The sequence below is a fragment of the Lynx canadensis genome, chromosome D3 (assembly GCF_007474595.2).
Source record: "Lynx canadensis isolate LIC74 chromosome D3, mLynCan4.pri.v2, whole genome shotgun sequence".
In the NCBI taxonomy this organism is placed as follows: domain Eukaryota; kingdom Metazoa; phylum Chordata; class Mammalia; order Carnivora; family Felidae; genus Lynx; species Lynx canadensis.
The window spans coordinates 9,698,638-9,724,488 of record NC_044314.2 but is presented as its reverse complement, the minus strand read 5'-3'; positions in this window follow the sequence as shown (position 1 = coordinate 9,724,488).

Here is a 25,851-nt window from a genome sequence, read left to right as displayed (position 1 = left end):
GTGACCTTCTAAAACCTGTGTCACCACTTGTAAGTTACTTCAAATGCCTTAGTTAAAATTTCCTCAATTGTAAAATAAGGGAATAGAACTTCCTAACTTGGGGAACCTAGGTGACTCAGGCCATTGAGTGTCAGACTCATAATTTCAGGTCTGGTCAAGATCTGTGGGATCCAGCCCTGCAGTGGGCTAACTGTGGAACCTGCTTAAGACTCTCTCTCTCTCTCTCTCTCTCTCTCTCTCTCTCTCCCTCTCCTCTACCCATCTCCCGTGCTCATGCTCTCTCTCTCTAAAATCAACAACAACAACAACAACAACAACAGAGACAAAAAACCTCCCTAACTCACCTTGTTGTTATGATGGCCTATGAAGATAATGTCTGGCAAGCGTTTACATTGGTGCATTAAATATGGCCATATTCGGCAACTGAATTATTTCACGAGACAGACTCACTAAACAAGATGTCATTTCTGAAAGGGAGTGGAAGCCTTTCAGAAATATTCAGCCAATCTTCATTTAAAAAGCACAGAATTTATGGCAGAATTGGTCTATGGTTCTATCATTGCTGATTCCTTATTCACTGGCTCATCAACATTAAATGTTTGCATGCAAATTCCATACTACCTACTGCCTTATTTGTATGGGCCCAGATAAGCTAGTGTTGGGAGAAGCTCATTTAAGTAAATGAGGGAAGGAGGGACCTTATTCCCTGTGTTACTTGTATCGGTCATGTCAGTGACTGATAGGTTACCGGCCACGGAGTGCTTAGTCGTAAAACATATGTTCTACCATTTTCAAGATCTGAACTGATAGATTAAAGAGATGACATGTTTAACCCTGGCTTATGCTTTCTTATTTATTTTTTAATGTTTTTGGCCTGTGCTCTTTTAAATAAAGATGAAGAGAAACTATAAAAAAGTGTTATTTTGCTGGAACCTAAGCCTTCCGATGTACAGAGCGTTTTTAAACTACGGATGAGTACCACATTCTCAAATCCAGAAAATATTTTTACAGTTGTATTTTATAAATAGCATTGGCAGAAAAATACAAATGTTAACAATTCCTAATTCAAAAATACTAGTAATATCTGCATTATTTTTTTTATTTGGCCTCCATTAAAATATGGCTGAATAGGAAATAAACACAGACTAGCTCATGGTTTTGTCTATGAGAGGGTGAATCTCCTTTCCAGAAGTAAGTAGAAAAGAAAAGAAAATGTAAATCCAAATTCATAGATTTTTTTTTCTGCAGAATGTATTAACTGATTCTATATTCTTTCATTTCCTTTCATTCCACAAACATTTACTGCCTATCCTGAGCTTGAATATTAATAATATGAGGTGAAATATATAATATAAAAATGTGAACTGCCAACATTGAAATGATTGCAGTTAAAATAATTATAATCTGTAATATACACCATATCAAATTATTGCAATATTTTACATGACACCATGCTACATAATTCTCTGCTAAAAGAGTGCAATATGTAAAACTAATATCTAGCATGAAATTACATTAATCAACTACCTCATTTTACTACTAGGTATAATACATTATTTTAAGTCTGGTAACTAAAGGAAATGAAAATCTGATGACCATTATATCAACTTTAATATTAAGTACATTTTCGGTTGTATATTCTCAAGGATATATTTTTTTTGTTCCTGAATATTAAAAAGAATAAAGGATATAGAAACTGTTAGAAGGGATCACTAGATTTTTATTTTTTCATGAAAATTATATTTAATATTTCTGTTAAAAACGAAATGGGCTATTAGTATTGTTCTTAATCTCATATATTTAGTGTCTTGAAGAAAGAAATTTTTGATGTACATTGATGCACAACATTGAATTCCGATTACCATTCTCGCCTTAGTCTCAGCACCGTAAATGCCACTGCCTTCTGCAAGGGTAGCTTCTAATCCTATGGGACAGTTGCCAGAATCATATCTAGTCAGAAGGACAAAAATGTCCTTGCTCTAGGGAAAGTGTATGTGTATATAAAGAGCACACCACTATTAGCACAATGACATGAAGTAAATTCGACCAAATCAATATATGTCAATTTTTTTTCTTTTCACTGTATATTTTTGAGTGGAAAAAAACAAAAACGATTTGGTGAATAGATGTCTGATTTGGGTCTCTTAACTGATGTCAGAACTTGAGCCTGTTAGGGATTCAGAGCTTATCCAGTTTGATTCTATTGATTTATTTCTCTTTGTTGCACTGTTCTCATTTTATTGAGATCATCAGGAAGGGACAAAATTAAATTTAAATGTTCAGTTGGTCATGTATCAGAATCATATCTTTCAAATTTATTTTGTTGTCTGTTCTGCCTTCTAGGTATAACCAAAACTTCAGTTATCTTTACCACTAACAATGCAGTTCTATGTACTAATCTCAACACCCTGGCCCCAATCCGTTCAAAGTTTATTGGCCTCAGTAAGAAGGGAACTTGAATCTAATCTAACAGTATGTCTACAGCCATGGACAAATTAGATTTCCAGAAGAGTTTCAAACTGAAAAAATATTAAATGATTTCTGATACTTTACTGGAATATTTTCTAAATACTACCTTGTAAAAAATAGGATTCTAGTTTAGCTGAGTCCAAAATTTGCCATTTGTTCTTACTATGATAATATGGATTGAATGCTCCCTGTTGGCTGATGTTTGCCTAGGAAAAATTATGAGGAGATGATGCAACTTAGATTTTAAAAACAGAAGGAGATTTAGCATTGGGAGCCCATGTTGCAAGCATCGCTCCTCCTAGAAAGTGTTAGACTGTTGAGGACAATGACAGTGAATAGCAGAAGCCACAGCAAATCAAATCTCTCACTGAATAGTTCAGACTGCCAGGAGCTAATGCCTGCTAGAATTGCAAAGTGTAACCAATTTGTCTGTTCTGAATAAAGCTCCCATTTGATTAAGTATTTCAGTAAAGGATAATGAAGAAGGTAATAATAATAAGTCCTTAATTGCATGATCGATGGAAATCTGAGCAATTAAGCAGAATGTAAAAGCGAGAGATCTTCGTTTATAGTACAATACACACGTCATCTATATATACTTTAATATACGTATATATAAATTTATTACATTACAAAGTTTATGTTAATAATTGGTTTAGTATAGAACTTTTGAAAATGGTTTTAGAAAAAGTAGATGTTTTTATTTAAATGTTCAATATGGTTTAACAACTTAAATGTTAAAATAAAATCACAGAAAATAAAGCATACAAGTGAAATATTATGTAAGTGAAATGCCTCAAGTAGAAACCATCCAGGAATGGAAGGCTATTCTATCAATTGTTGGTAGTTAGTTGGTCTCCTTCAGTACCACAAAAGATACACCCACCATAGACTCAGTCTCCGCCATTCACAGGTCTTCTCTTTCTTGAGTTGGCCAGGTTTCCCACAGCAGATAGTCACCCATGATACATCACACTAGGTTGTATTTAAAAGAATTCACATTGGGGCACCTGGGTGGCTCAGTCAGTTGAGCGTCCAACTTCGGCTCAGGTCATGATCTCATGGTTTGTGGGCTCGAGCCCTGCATCGGGCTCTGTGCCGACAGCTCAGAGCCTGAAGCCTGCTTCGGATTCTGTGTCTCTCTCTCTCTCTGCCCCTCCCCCTCTTGCACTCTGTCTCTCTCTCAAAAATAAATAAACATTAAAAAAAATTGTTAAAGGAATTCACATTTGTTAACATGCCGTATCCAGGAAAATTCTTTCTCTTGACCTTACATTTCTGAGTTCAAAGGGAACAGATTCCTTTCCTCCCCAAGCCTGCACATTTTCTGTTTGAAAATAAATTACAACCATTCAGGGGAAAATCATATATGATTTAACATTATTTGAAGAATCGGTGGGAGATAGTTGATAAATGGTGGGAAATATGGTTTTGAAGGACTGGTCTAAGACCGGTACATGGGGGTCGTTACCTGAATTGAAACCATTGATGTGGTGGAATTTCCTTTAGAAGACAGTGTGAAGGGAGTGTAGATAAAGAAACAAAGAGAATATAGAATGAAACTTTGAAGAGCATTATTAAATAGAGAGCAGGAAAAGTAATAGGAGCCTGCAAAGAAAAACACAAAGAAATTATAGGGGTAGGAAGATGAAGAGGATGTCATTATCCGAATGATAGGGAAGCAAAAATGTAAGGGTGACTAACCTTGCCATTGACACAGAAAGGGAAGTAACATAACCATTGCTGTTCTGGAGAAAAGCCCATTAGATTTGGTATTAGATGGAGACATTAATGATGAAAACAGAAACACTTTCAGCGAAGTGACAGAAGGCAGAGGATAGACTACAGTCAGTGGAGAGGCAGAAAAGTTCTAGACCACTCCAGACTAAAAGTAAAGTGTTCTATTTTGTCTTTGTTCAGAGAACTACATTTTCAGAGGTGCTTAGAGACTCAACACTGTGTCCAGAGGAGAATATTCATCATGTGGGACGACTCAAAATTCTTACATAAAAAAAGAACATAGGAGAAGAAACTGAGGCTATTTGGGTTAGAGAAACCATAACGATGGGGATGATATCTGTGAGACTTTGACGCGTGAGACAATTGAATGTATTTCCAGTGTCTCCAGAAGAAATTGATAAAGATTTTATTTTGAAATTAAAAGACACTAAATTAAGTTTCTAAATAGGACTAAATTAAGAAGCTTATAATAAAGATGATCTTGAATATTTCTGCCAGCTTCTTATTTCAATAGGAAGGGCTGGTGCATTCTCCCCCAAAAAGCGTAAGGAAAATAATACGTTTGGTGACTATGGTAAGGTGAGTTAACACCTCTATCAGCTCACGATTATCTTTGTGTGCGTGTGTGTGCATCGTGATAACATTTAAGACCTACTCTTTGGAAACTTTCGAGTTTATAATATTGTATTTGTTTACTATAGTCACCATGCTGTGTGCTACATCATTTCACAAACTATGTGTATATCAAATCTTGTGGTGCACCTTAAACTTGCGTATGTTACATGTCAGTTATATTTCAATAAAACTGGGAAAAAATAAAACAGAAATTTGTAACCTTATGCAGGAATACTTAAATACAAGATGCACTCTCCTGTGTAAGTCTTTGCTGTTTTGAATATTTCTGGCAGTGAAAAAGTTGCCATCATAGACTAAGGAAGTTAACGTTTCTCAAGTGCGGCAGCCATGGTATAAAGGTTGCACATTAACCTGAAAATATTGCAGTGAAGTAGATACAACTTTGGTTTATAAAAGTTGTTATGCTTACTGACTTCCTGGGAATGTTTGATTTAGTATTACTGAGGGAATACTATATTGATGAACCCTGTGTATATACATCTAAATGTGTACATGCATATTGATAAGACATTTTCTCCATGTTTATTACATTTTATACCCTAATTATGTTATTACATATAACATTGTCTCCTCTCTTGAAGGAAATTATTTAGTGCCAGTTAGACAGACATATAAATTAAAGAATATATGGAGTGCAACGGGTGTTTTATTATCTGTGTGGTTACAGAGCATGCCTAAAATATAGAAGTTTGATTATTTTTTTTAAAAGGGATGGGGGAGGGATGTGTTAATTTGGAAGGGATCAGAATGGAAGTGGTATTTGAACTGTAATGAAGATGATAGAGAATTTTAACTATTGAAACGTGAGCATAAGCAAAGAGAACATTATAAAAATACAGTATGTTTAAAAAATCAAAAGTGATTTGGAATGTCAAAAGCAAAGGCTAAGGCAAGGACAGTATGTATAATGAGGCTGGAAAACCAGGGGGTGTCAGACTAAAATCACAGAAGTTCTGCAAGCTGGCCTTCAGAATGTAAATCTTAGAGAAATGGGAATTTTAAGAATGCATGGTTAATCACAATAAAAGGTATTAATATACAGATTCTCAATAACAGATATTGGGGAAGCAATGTCTATACCTAAAATGCACCTAAAAATAAATAAATCCCCATTTTTCCCCAAATGACTACAAGCTGTGCAAGTAAAATTCAGCAAAGTAACCTGTACCTTTCAAAATTTGTTTCAGTGGTGGGACTTACATGGCAATAGTTTTATAAGGTATTTTTTTGCTTTTGTTTTTTTGTTTTTTTCTTAAGAAACCATGGATAGGAAGAAACATGTGGGACAACACCATCTGAAATTGTCCTCATCAGTAAGCTTAACATGACTGAATCACCCAAGTACTATATAATTCATCATGGTAAAGTAATCATATTAATGACTCATATCTTAAGTAAAAACATGGTAAGTATATTACACAGGTATGAACTTGTAAATTGCTGCTAGATTTATGGATTATCTAAGCAGATCAAATCCAATGTTATTAAATGTTAATGATGTCTAAGTGGATAGGGAAAATGAAAAAAAAATAATTATGAAACACTAAGCTTGGCTAACAAGATTTATTCAGCATAAAGAAATAAATTCATGTTATTTTTAGTAAACAGGAATATATTTTTCCAAACTGAAAAGCAAAAGAAAAAAACAGGTTTTCTCAATGACAATCTTCTAACGTTGTTCAGTCCCTTAAATATACAAAAGAACTAGCACAGTTCATGTGATGTACAGATAGTATCAGATGATAACAAATATAACTACAAAAATCTAGAAACATTTTAATGTGTAGAATAATGTACATATATTCTACTTAACTATATACATGGCTATAGTGCAACTGAAATTATCTAAAGCAATCCTTAAATTTATTTATTTAGTCTTAAATGTTTATTGATTTTTGAGAGAGAGAGAGAGAGAGAGAGAGAGAGAGAGAGAGAATCCCAAGCAGGTTCCACACTATTAGCACAGAGCCAGAGATCATGACCTGAACCAAAATCAAGAGTCAGATATTTAACCAACTGACCCACCCAGGCACCCCTAAAGCAATCCTTAAATTTAAACAAATCATCCTATTTTGTGGCTCGCAAAAAAAAAAAGACAATTATTTTCATGTAATTTATTTAGAAAAAAATCATATTTTATTTTATTCAAGTTATGATTTCTGAGTATGTAATTTTAGACACTATAAATGAATTATTTTATAAATAATCACTACGGATTACAGATATGAATATTGGAAAGAGGAGAAAATAGCCAGAGAAGAGAGTCTATGTCAAAAGAGAAAGTCGAATGACCAGCATTAAATATTATCACCCAAATACACACACACATACACACGCGCACACACACTCACACACACACACACACACACACACACACACTGATAATGTTTTCTGAAATAGTAACTGCAGAGAAACTTCTAAATGTAACTCCGACTGTTAGGAATCTGGTCCTTTTTGGTCACTGTTTAAACATATATTTCCATGCTATCTTCACTTAATTTCTGGGAAATAGTCTAACACCTATCTCTTTTTCAAGGCAAATGACTAAAATATTTGCATTAAGTATATTCCAGCCTCAAATCTATAGTGCCAACATTCATACACATAGTGTGGATTCTTGAATTAGTCTGCCTTGCTCATATGAAATTAAACTTTTGGTTCAGAGGCTCAGGAATAGGTCTGAGACTATTTTGTTAATTAAAAAGTGATGGCAACCTATCAAAGCTGCTTATTATTCCAAGTATACTTTGTAAAAAGTCTTCACTGTATCTTTAAAAAACTTCTCTGAGAATTATTGTGCTTCTTTTGTTTTATTTCAACTCTATGAATGTAAATTAATCTCCATTTGTTGAGGATATTTTTTTCCAGTTGAAATACACAAATGTGCCAATTCTTTCATGATTAATGTATGGTATTATTTATTTGTTTGTTTTGAGAGAGAGAGAGCATGTGCAAACTGAGAGGGACTAAGGAAGAGAGAGAGAGAGAGAGAGAGAGAGAGGCAGAGAAAGAGAGACAGAGAGAGACAAAGAATCTTAAGCAGCCTCCAAGCTCAGCATGGAGCGCAACACGGGCCTTGATCCCATGACTCTGAGATCATGACCTGAGCCAAAATAAAGAGTTCGACGCTTAACTGACTAAGCCACCCAGGTGCCCTTAATCACATTATTTAAATAACATATTAAATTATAGCTTCAATAATGACTTTTGTCTAAACTTCATTTATACCATTGATTGATCCTAAGGAAATTACCCACTTTCAAGAAATCTGCAAGGCATAGCATCAGTTACATATATCTACATATGTATAAGAATCTTGTTCTCAAGGTTTTGCCTCTAGAAATTTGCATTCCAATGAGAATTCACCATAAACTCATACTGTGTATGTGACAAATGCGTGATAAATGATGTAAATATAAATGACTAATGTACTTTAAAAAGCAATTTTAAGTAAAATAAACTAATTTAGAATTTGAATCTAAAAATGCATAGTATTTTTAACCAAATGTTGCCTCGTTTCCAGATCTGGCAATGGCATGCTAACACAGGCTTGGTACTCAAATTATATGGAGAATAAATGAATGTGTAAATCAAAAAGCAAATACTTCTAACAAAGCTGGGCCTGCATTTTCCTGCAAAAATGTAGGCAAAAATCACACGTCTTATTCAAGCCTGAGTTCCATAAACAACATAAAATGACAACTTTAATCCATGAAGCAGTGAGGAATATTACTCCAAAATATTTGCATTCTTAATGTTTCTTTATTTTTGACATTAACATTCATTTTTTTTTGCTGGCAAAGGAAAGCCCAGAGGCTTCCATTCCTCATTGCTTCAACATATGCTGTTTTCAATTGCTGAGAAGAATATGAGTCAACAGGTATTGGGGGAAAATACAGTTTCTGTCCAGCTGTAATAAAGGCATTAGCAGGAAGGGAGGACCATGTCCAGATAAGGTGTCCCAAACCTATGTATCAGGATAAGATGAGCTCATTTAAAAAATGATCTCAACTCTTGTTGATTGAATGTCTCTGTCATAGCAATTCTTACAAACTCTCAAAAATTCAGACTTTATGATAAAGACAAATTTGAAGCAGACTTATATAAGGCAGTAAATCTTCACTTTTCCCTGGCTGAATATTTTAATAAAGCATGCAAATAACTCGAAGAAACTCTTACATAGCAAACACCAAGATTCCTATAAAATAATACAGAAGAAAATCTGAGTTTCTAAACAGAGTAGCTTTTTTTTTTTTTTTTTTTTTTTTTTTTTTTTTTTTTTTTTTTTTTTTTTGCAAAACACAATGAATTTCAATGCTCCCCCTGCCCCCCTGCTTTGGGGTTCTAAAAAGAACAGTTTTATATTATTTTTTTCCAAGTATTAGAAAAGATAACTTCTCACTTTAATCTGTGAAGCAATCTTAAAATCAACCTCTGACAGAAATCTACTATGAGAATACCTTACTGTGATTTAAATCAAACCTCCTAATGGACAAGTCAAACAAAATATTACAAGAAAAGAAATTCTGAAGCAGCACTGAGCTTAGCAGGCAGTGAATAGATATGGGCGCACAATGTTTGATGCTGCTTTTCCCATTGAAAAATCTAGGTTATCTAAAAACTGTAGAGGGAAGGCTGAAAAAGCTACCCACAGTTTTTGGCAAACCCCTGGGTCTGTAGTGATAACAGTTGACTCTGGGACCCGGTAAAGAAGAGAGAAATCTGTGTCATGTGCTAGTTCAAAGCCTGGATCCTTCAAAGACTGCACATTTACAATGATGATGAACACCAGATAGAGAAGCTCCCCCCCAAAAAATTAGCTGAAAGTATATCCTACAAGCACACGTGGCTAATGACATAGCCCTAAAGTATATTAAACGAGGATATGACAGAAGGATCAATGGCCAAGCCATAATCACCATTGGGATATATTACACATACATCTCATAAATTGATAGAAGCAAGAAAATACATGATTTATGACGATCAGAAGTTTGTCACCCTCAACAAATTTCAATGAATCAAATTTTTACACATTGTGTTATCAGATAACTCATTAAAAGTTGGGTATACAGTATTCATCACGCTAAGGAGGAAATATATAATCTTGAGTACATATGGTTGAAGGGAAAGAAAGTCTTCAAATAAAAAATGGAGCAATAATCTTGAGAAGACAGAACAGGAAGACCAACTTAAATCGAATGCATAAATTAATGAAATAAAAAGCAATTATCTGAAAGAACAACAAAGCGAAATTAGACAATTTCACAGATTAATCAAGTTAATTATACAATATTAAGATTGAGAAATAAATAGAGGAAAGTAGAAATTGCAAGTACCATGAATAAAGAAATAGCCATTAGTAGTAGTCCTAGAGGCAGTAACAGGTAATAAGAGAACAATCTTGACAAGTGTGTACCAAAATATTTTAAAAGTTCGAGCTGAAAAATTCACTGAAAAATATAATACCCAATTTAACTCAAGATTTGATTCAATTGACACAATTATGATATATCTTGTAGAAACTGAATCTATGTTTAATAAACTTTCACATGAAAATCTAAATCTTAAAGGATTTCTCAACGAATTTTTCCAAACACTGGAAGAAGAAATAGTATGTATCTTAGAAACACTTCAAGAAAATAAAAAAATAAAATAAAATAAATATAAATAATAATAAAAAAACTGGTACAATGTCCAGCTAGTTTTGTAAGGCCAGCATAACACTGATACCAAAACCATGTAAGTACATCACTAGAGAAAAAAATTGAAAGTTAATATTTGCTATAAATTTATATTTAAAAGTCATTACTGAGTCTAGTAATTTAACTTAAGATGTGTATCAGCTAGGAGTGTTTAATGAAAGAGGGGGCAAGGCCATTTTTTCCTCATATAAAAAACACTGGGCACTGGCAATGGAGAGTGGTGATGTTGCATATCTTTAATTCTCCTGGCACTTTCTACATGTTCCAAGTCGGCTGACAAAGCATTCCACATCAGGAGAGGAAGAAAGAGATAAAGCATCCTTTTTATTTAATATCATTTCTTTTTTTCCCCCTTTTCTTCCCTCTCCTCTTGCACAAACTTCTCATCATTGAAGATTTTATTAAGCATTCTTTTGAATTTTTTCCAGGATAACATAGAAATGTGAAAACATATATATGATGGTTTTCATTGTTTTAAAAAAATAGAAATCACATTATTACAATGCAATACTCCATCATACATCATGGAAATCCCTACAAGACCACTTTGGAGATTACATTTAGTTTTGAATACCTTCATATAAATCTATCCTCTTTACAGTTCATAGATACTAAATTTGTATCCAATTTTTGCCCCCCCCCCCCAAATACTCAATAAGCATCCTTTTATATATGTTCTAACATGTTGGCATTTTTATTTTAAAGTGAAAGTGGAGGGGCGCCTGGGCGGCTCAGTCGGTTAAGCATCAGACTTTGGCGCAGGTCATGATTTCGCAGTCCATGGATTCGAGCCCCGCGTCGGGCTCTGTGCTGACGGCTCAGAGCCTGGAGCCTGTTTCAGATTCTGTGTCTCCATCTTTCTCTGACCCCCCCCCCCCCCGTTCATGCTCTCTCTCTGTCTCAAAAATAAATACATGTTAAAAAAAATTAAAAAAAATAAAGTGAAAGGGGAAATTAGTGAATCAAATGGTGAGTATATATTTAATATTAAGACAATTTATATCTTAATTTCACATTTTCATCAGCAACGAATAACTAAAATTTCTCTGAAGCAATGACATATTATTGCACGTAATTTTGTTCATCTGATGGGGAAAACGTGATGGCAAATATGGCTATTTAATTTGCATTTGTTGAATATTAATTACTATGATCATTTCCATACATTTACTCTTAATTTGAATTTTGAAATTTTTTATTAACATTATTTACACATTTTTTCTGTTTTCTGAAGCTCTTTGTATATAAAAATATTAGCCATCAATTATTTTCTCCCAAGTCAGCTACTTGTCCATGAACTTTGTAGAGTTACTTTTGTTACATAAAAAAACTTAATTTAACCTCGGTTAAGGAGATCTTCTCAACCCCTGACTTTAGTTAGGCTTCTTAAATTTACATCTAGGACTTTGTTATTTTTATGATGTAGAATTTTTTGTCTGTAATTTATTAGAATTTCAACATGTATGGTATGAGATAAAATACCAGATTTATTCTTTTATTTTTATTTTCTATTGTGAGTTGAATGTTAGTTATTGTCGTTGCTATCACTATTATTATTATGGACAAAATTGACTTTTTACATATTTATTTTGTATTCAGTGTTCTCACCACGTTATTTTATCAAATCTTGTTGGGTTTTTAAAAAATCTTTTTTTTTTCAATTATGCTCTCGGTTGTAACAGATTTTTCTACTCTGAAATTTTGCATTTTTTTTACTAAATATTCGAATTGTTGAATGTATTTTAATCAACTGCCATCCTTATTTTGCTTATGCTTTTAATTTAAATGGTATTAGAGTTCTTTCAATTTCAACATGACATTTACGGTTCGAGTAAATATGCTTTTTAAAATGTAGGTAGTTGCCTTCTAATTCATTTTTTACTTAGGTATTTCATTAGGAAATTTTGCGGAGTATCGTCAAATCTCATTTCAGTGTATGTTAAAGAAGGCTGAATAAAATAATTCTTGTAGTAGATGAAAGGAATCTTGTATAACTGTAACTTTATACCCATCGAACAACAACTCATTATCCTTACCCCCTCCCACTAACAATCTGTCTCTAGTTTCTGCTTCTATGAGTTTAACTGTTTTAGATGCTGAAAAAAGTGGAATTATGCAGTGTTTGTTCTCTGACTTATGTCACTTAGCAGAAAACCTTCTAGGTTCACCCATGTTGTCAAGATCAGCAGATTTCCTTCTTTATTAAGGCAGAATAATCTGTACAGCACCATGCCTATAGTTCACAATACTGTATTTTGCGCTTCAAAATTTAATGGGTTCTACTCTTAAAACCAATACTATACTGGTGTTAACTAACTTGAATTTAAATAAATAAATTTTAAAAATATTAAAAACTTAAGAGGGTAGATCTCATGTTAAGTATTAACAAACACCACACACACACACACACACACACACACACACACGGGATCCCAGGAAACTTCTAGAGCTTATGGATACGTTTATTGCCCTTAATTGTGCTTTTGATACCACTAAGGTAGGCACATGTCCAAATTTAAATCATATACATTAAATATGTGCAGTTTTTTTGTCTACCAAAACATTCAAACTTGAATTTCATTAAAAAATGAAGAGACTTGTCTCCAAGGCTCTTTATAAGAACCCTAATAGCCTATGATTTTCAGTAAGTAGGAGTCACAAGAAGAAGGTATAAAATACAATGCCCAGTCTGAGACGAAGTCAGAGTATATGTGGAAACAAAAGAGAGGGTGTGGAGAAAGGGATTTCGGGCAGCAGCACGCGCCCGGAGCACCTGATGGATGGCGGAGCCTCAACCGTCATCCTTTTCTTTTTCTTTTTAAATGTTTTAAAATGTATATTTATTTTTGAGAGACAGGGAGAGAGAGAGAGAAAGAGAGAGAGAGAGAGATGGAGTGTGAGTCGTGGTGGGGAAGAAAGAGAGAAGGAGACACAGAATCTAAAGCAGACTCCAGGCTCTGAGCTGTCAGCACAGAGCCCCACCCGGGGCCTGAACTTGTGAACCGCGAGACCATGACCTGAGAGGAAGTTGGATGCTCAACCAACTGAGCCAGGCAGGTGCCCTCTGTTCTCCCTTTCAAATCCTTATTAGAAGATACAGCACATGGGAAAATTGCATTTTGTAGCATAAAGTTGATACTCAATTAAACATTTTTGATCCATTGAATGAATGAACTGTCTTATCCGATTCTGTAGTTTTTAGTCTAAAGACCTAGGCAGAGCTGTGTGCATTTCCCCCATCCCTACCTGTTCTTTGTACACAGTCTAATACTAGGTAGTTACTTGTGATCTGTGACCTAGAGGAGCCTGAGGCACCCAGAGAACTTTGAGCTTTCTGCACCTGTCTTGTTCCTTCATTTCCTTCCTAATCTTTCCTATTCTATAATCTTTATAGGCATCACAATAAATATGTGTCTACATGTTTTTTTTTTTTTACCCCACCAGATTGCGACCTACTTGAGGGCAGGAATAATTTCAAACTAAGGACTCAGGACACATGTTTAAATGACTGATTGAGCACTTTATATGCATCCAAATCAAGGAGCAGGAAGTATGTATAGTGAATGCCACAGTGTATGGTCAGGTTGAAGAATTGCTCTCTGCAGAGAATTCCAGAGAATTCTGCATATGTTTGCTTTAAGCAAGCTTATTATGCATTACTATGGTGTACCAGAGGCGTGGAGGGCACATTGTGTGATCATTACAGTAGGCATATCTTTACAGCTCCCCAGCAAACATGTCCTGTTTTTGTAGTTTCATTTATGAATCTGTGCCTTGCCATTCTGTTTATACCTTGAGGCCAAAGCTCTGGCCTTCTAATTTGGCAGGGGGATGGTTCCAGAAGGCCAAGAGGAAGTTCGTCCTCCCCTCCCATCACTGAGAGCATTTAGCTTGGACCGGTCCTTTCATACAAATGGAATCCATACTGACAAACCAGAGAGCTGGATCTTAGTCAGATTTGACGAGCAGTGATTAATAAAGCAGCAGACAACAATGAACGATCATTTGGTCTATTAGCTCCGCCAGATTCAGTCCTTAGTCGCCAAGCACTGAAGCACCCCGTGGAGGAAAGGAGACCGCGTTCATGGGTGTGATCCAACATAGCAGGTGCAGCCTGATGAAGAGGCACTAGCACAGTCAAACCTGTCAAGGCTGGGTCCTGGCAAGGGTGGAGAGCAATGACGTGGATCTAGTTTCACTTCAGCACGTGACAACTATGTCATGGAATGTTCTTTCTTGTTAAGACTAATAGGAAGAAACACTTCTCTCTTCCACGAAGCAGGAATGACTAAATGTAATCGCGCCAGAGACCTTTAGCGCTTTTGTAGAGGCAGTTGCACTTGCGTGGGGCACCCAAAGATGACAATAGTGGCAAGATTCTTCACTAGGTCCTGCCACAGCTTGGAAATACGACTTAAAGATAATTTCTTCCCTTGAAGCCTAAAACGTAAAGCCTGGAATCTTTATCTTTATATCAAGGTTAAGTCTAGAAATAAATACCTTCTCCTGGAAATGGTTTAATTATTGCATCATTCTTTAAAAAAAAAAGATTAGCATTTTTTAAAAAAAAAGTTGACACCTTGTTCTTCCTGACATCTCTTTGTGGCCGTTAGGTTATCCAGCTTTGTGCAAATTTGAATAAGTTACATGTCGCTGTTTTCCATTTTTTTCGTTTAAAAAATCCATGCAAATGAATGATTTTTTTCCCTTCACTACCATACTAACAGCTCTTTTTTGTAATAAAAGTTACTAATAAAACAGTCTTACTATATATAACATGGTCATCTACTCTAATATTCATCTAAAGAATTCTTTATTCTTATTATTTTATAATGAATTGAAATCATTTCTACTTTATTCATATTTCTAGCCACACTCTATTTTTTATTGTTTAATATTTATTATTTATTTTTGAGAGAGAGAGAGAGAGAGAGAGAGAGACCAATCAGTGGAGAGGCAGAGAGAGGGAGACCCAGAATTCAAAGCAGGGTCCAGACTCTGAGTTGTCAACACAGAGCCCGACATGGGGCTCAAACCCATGAACCATGAGATAGATCATGGCCTGAGCCAAAGTCAGATGCTCAACTGACTGAGCCACCCAGGGGCCCCAAATCACACTCTCTTTAAAGGTGAAAATGTCTGATTTCTTGGAATAATCTTTGTATAACCTAATACACACAAGATAACAATACATGCGCGTGAGCGCGTGTGTGTGTCTTCTTTTGCAGCCCTTACCATTGTATTTTTGTGGAAACATTAGGCTTTGAAGAAAAAAAATTCATAAGATAATTGAAAAAATATGCTGTAAGCCCATGTTCAATTATTTTGGACCAAAGCCTGTATATGCAACAAATGTGGTTGCCATACTGTATTCATTTGAGCACATACCCTGCCACTGTAAAACAAAACAAAACAAAACAAAACAAAAATTAGAACACAGAGCAATGTGTTAAATGTGCCCAGAAGCCTCTATGTTGTGCACATATGCACCTGTACTGCATAACAATAACATACCTGTAATGAATGTAATCTTTCCTAACTACTTATTGTACTTACTCTGCTAAGCCATATAGCTATATTTCTTAGATTCTATCTGGCAAACTTTGCCTAGAGTAAATGCTGAACCATTTGGCAATAGCAAAGACTGTAGGTTTTGATTGTTTGTTTGTTTGTTTGTTTTTGAGATCAAGAGAGGGTGCAGGTGAGCCAGGAGTGGGGGTGGGGGGCTCACACAAAGCGGGGCTTGTGTTCACCTGATACAGGGCTCAATCTCACGTCATTCAGGAATCAAGACTCAGACTCACGAACCTACGAGATCATAACCTGAGCTGAAGTCAGATGCTTCACGGACTGAACCACCCAGGCACCAGAGCAAAGACTGTATTTATGGGAATACTGCAGGCCCTTGCTGTTTTAAAAACAACAATTTGAAGGTCCTTCTTGGGGGGCAAAGGTAGGAAAAACATAGTCCAAATAATTTTTCTTGATGATTTTGTTCATTTAGCATTCAATATGTTTTCCACCTCCAAACGTGCTTGATATGTACATAATTAATATTTTGACAAAAGTATTTCTATGACTACTGATCGTGCAGCAGTCTGGTAATGGTCATATTACATCATTTTAAACTTCACGAGCTTATGGACAAATGAGAAGGTCGAAATGAGAAAAAAAAAACCTTAAAAAGGCAAGAAAACCATTCTATCACGTATAATGCAGATAGACTGTTTCTGTATAATTTAACATAAATTGTAATCTGAGCTGCGAGGGCTTCCCTAACAAAGTACAGCAGTGGTGGCTTAGACAACAAAATTCATTTCTCACAGTTGTGGTGGCTGCGAGCGTAAGATCCGGGGTTGGTTACATCTGGAGTCAGCATGGTTGGTTTCTCCTGAGGCTTCTGTCCTTGGCGTGCAGACGGCCACCTTACCGCTACGTCCCCACACGGCCTTTCCTCTGTGCTTGCACCTCTCCGGGGTTTCTTCCTCTTGTCGTAAGGACAAAAGTGCTATTGGATCAGGCCCTACCCTCATGACCTTATTTATTCTTAATCACCACCTTAAAGGCCCTGTCTCCAAGTACAGTTCTATTGGGGGCTGAACTTCAACATACGAATTTCCGGGGGGACAAATTTAGTCCATACAATTATTTACGAAAACTGATTGGGATAGTCTTCAAGCTTGTATTAGGGAGAAAAGAAACCTGTTAATTTGATTTACTGTCTTCGGCAAAAAGATACTTTATTTTTAGTGCCCAATTAATAAGGCCCACTGTGATTCAGAACATTAGTGTTTGAGGGATGTACCAACTTTAAAATTTTCTTATTCTCTAATTCAACAGGTCTAGTTTAAACGGCATGTCATTGTGTTCTAAGGAAAACAGAGTATGTATTTGTATTTGAAGTAAAAAGTAATAATTGCTTTTAGGTCATCCCTTACAGTAGACTATTAGTAAATTTAAATTTTATGTGTATAAATGAATATCTTACTTACCTCAAGGTTTTCTTTTCCCCGATTCACAAAAGCACTGGAGGATAGGCTTATTGTATTCACAAAAACCTCAGAGGGAAAACAAAAAACAACAGTATATGAAATAGAATAAACGATAGGATTTTGTAAATATCCAATGTATTATTCTGATTTTCAGTGGAAAAATATCTGGCCTACAGCAACTGCATAGAAACATTTGGAAGCATTCCTATCAAATGTAATATCAAATGACCTATTTCTCTTTTTGATTCCTGGCAGAATCAATGTTTTTCTAAAATCAGAGAATTCTCGAGTTGGAGTAAGCATCTGAACATCTTTCATATGAAAAGTATCCTATTTTGGTGATGAGTTCGTGAATAAACGTACCTTGAGATAAAGAACAGATAGACATATTCCATGCTTTGCTCTTTCTCTTACAAATGGAATTTTCTTCCTATAATCTCATGCTATTTCTTCTATAAAAGGAGGATATGGATAGAAATCTAAAACTTGAGGCACCATTGGGCCCCACTAAATGATCCAAGAGTATATTGTGGTTATAGTTGCTTATTTTCAGGATGGGTTAAGGCTTTGCCTTTATGGAGAGCTATAGCAATAATGGTGGGGAAATATTTGCTTACTTTTGAATTAGCAACATAGGAAATCACAATAACAGAGACCCAAACCTTACTAGTGTTATTTTCAAATAGCTCTCTGAAGCTGTATTCTTTCTTTAGGAAGTCTACCAACCTCATCATCCACAAACATTACAAAAAAAGAAAGATAGCTAATAATAAAACTACAAGGAAGTGTAAAACTTCCAGAAACCCTTGAGCTTCCTGGGGCTAAACCACTGCCATTGAATTAAATTATGTTAAGATCAATCCCATTAAGGATCCACAAGCTATCTTTTCATAAGTTAATAAGAGGATACCCCACACATTTAGAACTTTTACTCCCTGAATCCTAGGTTCTATCTTATTTGGGCTAATATGACTAAATGCCACAAGAGATAAGGACCACAATATCGCGAACACATTTCTGTTACATTTTTTAAAGACGTACCTGACACGGGGACATTGGACTTCCAGAAATGACATCAGAAAGAAACTCTCCTTCAATGGACACCATTGAAAAGGACCTTATCAGGTAGAACAAAACTCCCAGAGTTGATTTACAGATTCATATTTGCCACATCAAAAGAAAGATATAATTTTCTCCTGACTGCTAGACATCCATTCCATCAAGAGATTGAAAGCTGAGAATTCTTAGAAATATCTCAGAAGCGATGGCTTCAGATGTCATTAAAACACTGCCAGCAAAATTTAGCTCATCAGAAAGCAGAACTGTATTAGGGCTTTTCTTGCGCAGTAAACAGTTTGTTCTATTCAAAGGCACTCCAGCCTTCTATGCTGGAATTCTTTATTTGCACTCAAAACATTTTTCTCACCTTAAGGGATTTACTTCAGTTGAGATCAATTATGCTTCCATTTCTGGTGGATTCTGTACCCCTTTAAGTCTCTATTTCATACGAAAACACAACTTCTCCCAAATCCCAGCTGATCAGTTGGTGCTGCACATTCATAAAAATTCCTCTTAGCTACCCAAAGGGGAACTTGAGAGATAGCAATACTTTTTTTGTTTGTTTGTTTTGTTTTAACTATATAAATACTGTAGGTCAAGTGGAAAAGCTCATGTACAAGCTAATCAAAACAAAACAAAACAAAAACCAACCAACCAACAAAAAGACCCAACTAGGAAATGGGATGTTTTCATTGTATGAATTAGGTCATCTAAGTTCCTAGCTTTGGGGTCTCTTTGAAAGATGAATAGCCATTTTGTTTCTGGCAATCACTGTGTTGGAACTGGTTGATTTATAAAATCATAAATGGTCTAGCATAGATATTGTCATGTCAGATGATTTAATGACTCACTTTATAAAAAATAAAAAGGAAAAGAAAGGACTGGCTCTCATCCAACTCTAAGAAGCACTCTCTGGACAATATCCTGGTTAGCAAATCTTTCAAAATGTTACAGTGCATGAAGGTGCTCCAGTCTAACTTTGTGTGCACTTGACCCAAAAGGGTGACAAAGCATTGGAAAAGGCATTTCATCCAGGAGCTAGCCTCACACTCAGAGCTAGACCTTGGTGTTCTTCTGTTGAACATCAACAATCTCACAGAATATCAGCACGGACAAGACTGTTGTGTAGACATGATGAAGCAAAATAAAGACAAGATTATTCCCATAGCCATGTTTGAATATAGGTGATGATAAGAATTTTCCCTTCCTAATATGAGTGACAGTGGGTTCTGCTAACAATGGCAAATGCCATCCCCTTTTCTTTCTTCCAACCATGAAGATAAAATTAATCAGACATCCAATCATAAAAATTAACTCCAATTCCTGAGCACAAAACCCCGCATCCTTGAACACTTCCTAGATCACCAAGTCCTGTAAAGTTATTCTAATACCCTCTAACTGAGTCACCCCACAGCTGCCCAAGAATGCAGTCACTTGGATGATACCAAATCCATAAACTCAAACGTGTTTGACCACATATCTGTTCATGGCAGTCATTGGCTGCCACACATTGACAGTGGTTGAAACTTGAAAACCCACAGTGAGATTTTCCTCCAGAAAATTCACAGGAGTTAGTGCCTCCAACTTTAAAATATGAACAGGGAAAAACAGATTGAGATTACAGGATTATTCTGCCAACTGCAATCTGATACAGCTTCTCACCCAAACCTCTTGTCAAAAGAGAAATATGTAAGAGATTACGTTTAAATATGATTTATGAATACTTTTTAAAAGGAAATAATATCCACAATGTGAACTATTTCATGGGTAAGATTATTTCAAATCAACGCAGGGAAACAGTCCTGTAACTCAGAGAAGCTATGGCTGGTGTAAGGTCACGCATCTAATATGTAGTGGAGAAAAACTTGAATCGGATTTTCTGACTGCAGAACTATTCATTTCGCAGTCCATGCTGACTGGCAGCATGTGGGATAAAGTACATGTCCTTTTTTGATAGGACGTCATATTTTAAGATCAAGGAACTATCTTGGTCCAAACACCCTGTTCGCTTCTCTGCACCGTGCTGACTCACTCTGCAAAAGACACAGAAGAAAGTGATCACAGTGGTAAGGTAAGGGGTTATAAAACAGCATAAGATGAATGGAGTTAAAGACACTAAGTGTGTTACAATGGGAAAAAGACTTTTTCAGTTACTCAACTCTTGCGGTGAAAGAAATAAGATTTTCTTAATGATGTTCCAAGTATAGGATAAGGGCATCTGTATGAGATGTTCATAGGCCAATATTTCAATTTTACATGACCACAGGAATTACAACAACCTTTGAAGGTACAAAGGGCTGCAGAGAGGATAATGTATTGTCTCTGTTCAAGATAAGCCAGGCAGTTATTTGGAAGGAAGATGGTAGAAATAAGTTCACTGACTGAAAGTGAATTTAGACTAATTGATGTCTTTCCAGCCTGTGCATTTATGATGGTAAGGTTTGGACAATAATCTTGAGAGCACACATGTCTAGGTGGCGGCTGGTTGGCTCAGTCAGTAGAGCATGTGACCCTGAATCTCAGGGTCGTGAGTTCCAGCCCCATATTGGGTGTGGACCTTATTTAAAAAAATAAAAAAAATAAAAAGAACCCAAAGTTTAAGTTATGTGGCATTACTACTAAAGTGGAATTCAAACTGGTCCAAAAAAAAATAAATAAATACAATTTATGAGATAAACACAGGAGAAATTTTTTGAGAGAAACACAGGAGAAAAAAGGTATAGCTTGAGATACTTACGGTAAGTAAGTAGATTATATAGCCTGTTTTTTGTGATATGCAAAGAGTTATGGATTCAGATGTTAGATATTCTACTGTCTAGCTTTGTAAATCTGGACAAGTATCATAAATGATTTAAGCTATTTGTACAATAGACATATAAAATCATGCATAGTTTAAGGTAGGTTTTATGTGTGTATAAAAATGAAATAATCAATATAAAGTACTGTGTAGCATGGCTGACATTAAGAATGCATTAGTAAATACTAACTATGATTATTTCTAAAATGATTTTATTAAAAATGCTGGGCTGTATAGCTAAGCTCCCAGTACAGCACAGAAGTGTGCTTACTCTGTACAATGCTGAAATGTCTGCTATGTTTATTATCTAAAAATACAGATATCCTTTCTATATCATTTCTTGGGACCCTCATTTAGGTGCGCGAGGCTCCGCAAACTTTTGAAAATAACCTAGGAACTTAACATTACCATAATGATGATGAGACTCATGTTCTATCGCCATGATATTAACAGCCATCCGTTGATGACGTCGAAGCTGGGATCTTCAACGTGTAAAAGATGAAACACACATCTGTGATAACTCATTCTGAAGCATTTTGACCGAGTCCTGCTCTTGGTATTGTAGGTGCTTGACCCTTCCGTACCCAGCGTGTTGCCGACTGTATGGAGCGTCAACACGAGATGTTTCTCTCAACAATATTTATATTCACTCAGTCCCTGTGTATGGAGGGATTTAAACCATACATTTCGACTTGGTTGTTAACATTTGAAGACTGACTTCCTTGGTTTTCAGACGTCAGTATATTGTATTTTGCTGCTACCTTCTTCTTGTGTATGAATTCTATCGGGAAGTAATTAAAATTGCTCCGACGTAAGTTGCTTCTCTGACAGAAATGTTGGTTAAACCAAAAAAAAAAAATCTTCTATAAGCAGGTAAAAAGATGAATAGATTATTTTTAGGAAACTATCTTTTTATTAACTGATATGCAAAGACAAGAGGGTACATTTGGTGAGGGAAGGGGATGGAAGGAAGAATTTCTTACTAGGGAGCCAGATTTGGCCATGGTGAGGTTAAAACCAAATGCTTTTTGTGTATAATGCACAATTTATGAATGTTTTTTTTTTTTAATTTTTTTTTCAACGTTTATTTATTTTTTTGGGACAGAGAGAGACAGAGCATGAACGGGGGAGGGGCAGAGAGAGAGGGAGACACAGAATCGGAAACAGGCTCCAGGCTCTGAGCCATCAGCCCAGAGCCTGACGCGGGGCTCGAACTCCCGGACCGCGAGATCGTGACCTGGCTGAAGTCGGACGCTTAACCGACTGCGCCACCCAGGCGCCCCTGAATGTTTTTATTATTATTGCCAATAGCAACACCCTCATCTAAGCATTACCTTTATTAATCTGTTAGATGGTACATGATATGTTTCAGGTTTCAGGATACAATTTTCTCCATTCTTTCAATTGCTAACATAATGCTGATGGGTCACTGATAGCAGTTGCTAATTGAACTGTCTCTACAAACTATTCACCTGAATCTATTGATCTGACTGCATTAGGAATACAAAAGTGAGAACAGAATTTTCTCGTCTATTTTAGTCTGACCTTTCAATCTCCCAATGCAGTCACAATATCTTCATAGAACTATCTTTTCCTAAACAATAATAAACCCAGGTTCTTACGACTGATAGTGAACAGCAAAATGTAGCTTTAAACGTGTCTTCTAATTAAGTTTATGGTGGCTAAACACAAACACTGATATTAGATTTAATACACTAAATGTCCCATCTATATTAGCTTTTCTTCTGATATAATGCATATTATTTTTTTTTCCAACATGTCATCAGGTAAAATAGGTTTTTTACCTCTTTCTGTTTCTGTCTCTGTCTTCCTTAAGCTTTGTCACACAACTTCCAATTACAAACACACTGAATATCCTTCAAAAAGGGCTTTGTGACCACCTTTGGAATTATTTACTATAAATGCAAGTTGGCAAGCTAACCCTAGAAATTTTAGATCTACTGTAAACGGATCCGCACTTACTAAAATGTATCATAGTCATCTAATTTACTTCCACAAATGAAGGCAGAATGTTATAAATGTTTGTCACTGAGGCTTTTGCCTTTGATAATTAAATACCAATTGAAAGCTTTTGTAATACCATACAGTGCCGTTGTCTTTCATCTGTTGTTGGGATTGCTTCCCCTGTTTGTTTCACTAAAACTTGAGAAGGGACTCGAACCCCGAAGAGGAAATTGTACTGTGGCCAAATCAAAGCAGAAGATCTTCTCTGTAAAATGTCCGAGAATAATTTGGGGCCATTTCTCCACAAAGTGTTAATAGCAATTTTTCTTGATGAATTGGAAAACAATGACTTCTCCAGTTTATCATCACAACACTTTCCGTATCACTCTGTCTACGTGGGTGTTGGCATTGAATTGTAACAACAACATTTCAGCAATTGTTACGACTGGCAATGACTCCATCACTTTTCAGGAACTTATCCCATTAACTGAATCGGCTGCCATGGAAACCCACAGTGTACCATGGAAACCGTAACCGTTCAGTGACTAGATCTGGTCAGGTGCTATAGTGGAAAGACTATGCCATAGACTTTGTTCCAGTCTCAGTTTGGCTGGTTACATTAGACAGGTCACCTGCCCTTCTCGAACCTCAGGTAGCTTCACTCCACAAAATGACGATAATCTCATCTTATTCATCTTGTGAGAAGAAGCAGTGATGCTAACCGTGAGAGTCTTCAAGATAAGACGGCAGTGGAAAGCTTGCACGTTTAAGTACACACCTACAGTTTGGGAGTGATCAAAGAAAATTTTTTCCTTTATAGTTGAGTGGTTCGAAGCCTTCTTAGATCATTAGCTGTTTTTTAAAAACCTATCTAGGAGGGGCGCCTGGGTGGCTCAGTCGGTTGAGCATCTGACTTCGGCTCAGGTCATGATCTCATGGTCCATGGGTCCGAGCCCCGTGTTGGGCTCTGGGCTGACAGCCTGGAGCCTACATCAGATTCTGTGTCTCCCTCACTCTCTGCCCCTTCCCTGTTCGTGCTCTGTCTCTCTCTCTCTCTCTCTGTCAAAAATAAATAAACACACAAAAAATAAAATAAAAATAAAAACCTATCTAGGAGATACTAAAATGCAAGATGAAATAGCAATGCTAAGGCATTTGGGAAAGTACAAACCTCTGTAGGAATGTGAACTATTATTGTCATGTATATTTGACCCTTTTTTGTTACATTGAGGGCATATCCAAACTTCAGGAGGAGACTACAAAAATTTGGTTGTTTTTTTTTTCCTTCCGGTAAAATTTTAAGGGAATATCATTGTTGTAGAAACAACTACAACTCTTTAATGCTCAAGTTATGTATCCAAATGGTTGTGTTACTAACACTCACTGCTTGTGTGTGTTTCAAAGGTGCTCTATTACCGTCTAACACCATGTAGTTTTACTGGGCTTCGCTGAAAAATTCAAGAGTTGAGGCAGAAAGAGACAGAGTATCGACGAGGCATCTTGGCCAAGCAGTATAAGGCAACACCCGTTTATTTGGTTCAGTACACACAGTCCATCATTGTTATGACCGCTAAATCCAATCATATTTTTAAAGCATTTTATGCTCCAGTATCGGACGACACTCACTGCGTACCATGCACTGTTTTCATCTATGACCGATGACCATAGCTAGGAAAAGCCTTTTTCAGGAGTATAAGAAATTGCTTTACATGAAACTGATGTATTATTTTGGAGACAGATCTAATAGGCCAAGGAGACTTGATAAATGGCATCCATGAACCTAGCTGATCCCATTTGTTTTTACTGAATTTTTGATTCTCATGTGCATATTTTTGCCTGCCTGGAGCCATGACGTTTCTAAAAGGAAATACAAGAGTCATACCCAAATCTTACAATGCTCTTGGTGTAAGTAGAATTCAGCTTTCTTAGAAAGGAAAGTTAGCTCAGGATTTTATCTTTTGGATATCTAGTAGGATATTGACAGCTTTCTTTGTGGACCATGGGCTGTGGTTTGTTGTTTTATTTTACCTTCTTACAGAAAATGAGAGTGTGCTTAGAATAGTGCCTACTTTTTTAAAACTCTTAATAAGTTCTATAATACACTATTCTATCTATGAAATTTAATGAAAAATTGTTCTCCTACCATATCTTCACAATGATGACTTCATTGCCATCCACAAAACTTCAGCAATTATTCAAAGACAGAGACTCTCTTATGGATATTTTATCCATGCTTCAATCAAGGTGATGGATACAATGTGAGCAGGGATTTGAGTTCCTGAACATTTATAACCCATAAGCCTCGATTTGACTCAGAAGTGTTTTTACTAGTGAACTAAAATCAATCTCTCTCAATGTGATGCACTGTATGTATAAAAGTCAACACTACCCAACCCAGAATCTAGGTTTTGAAATAAATGACTTTTTAAGAAATTCTACTGATTTGAGCACCTTCTTGTTGAGCTGCAACCTCATGGGTCCTCCCTGA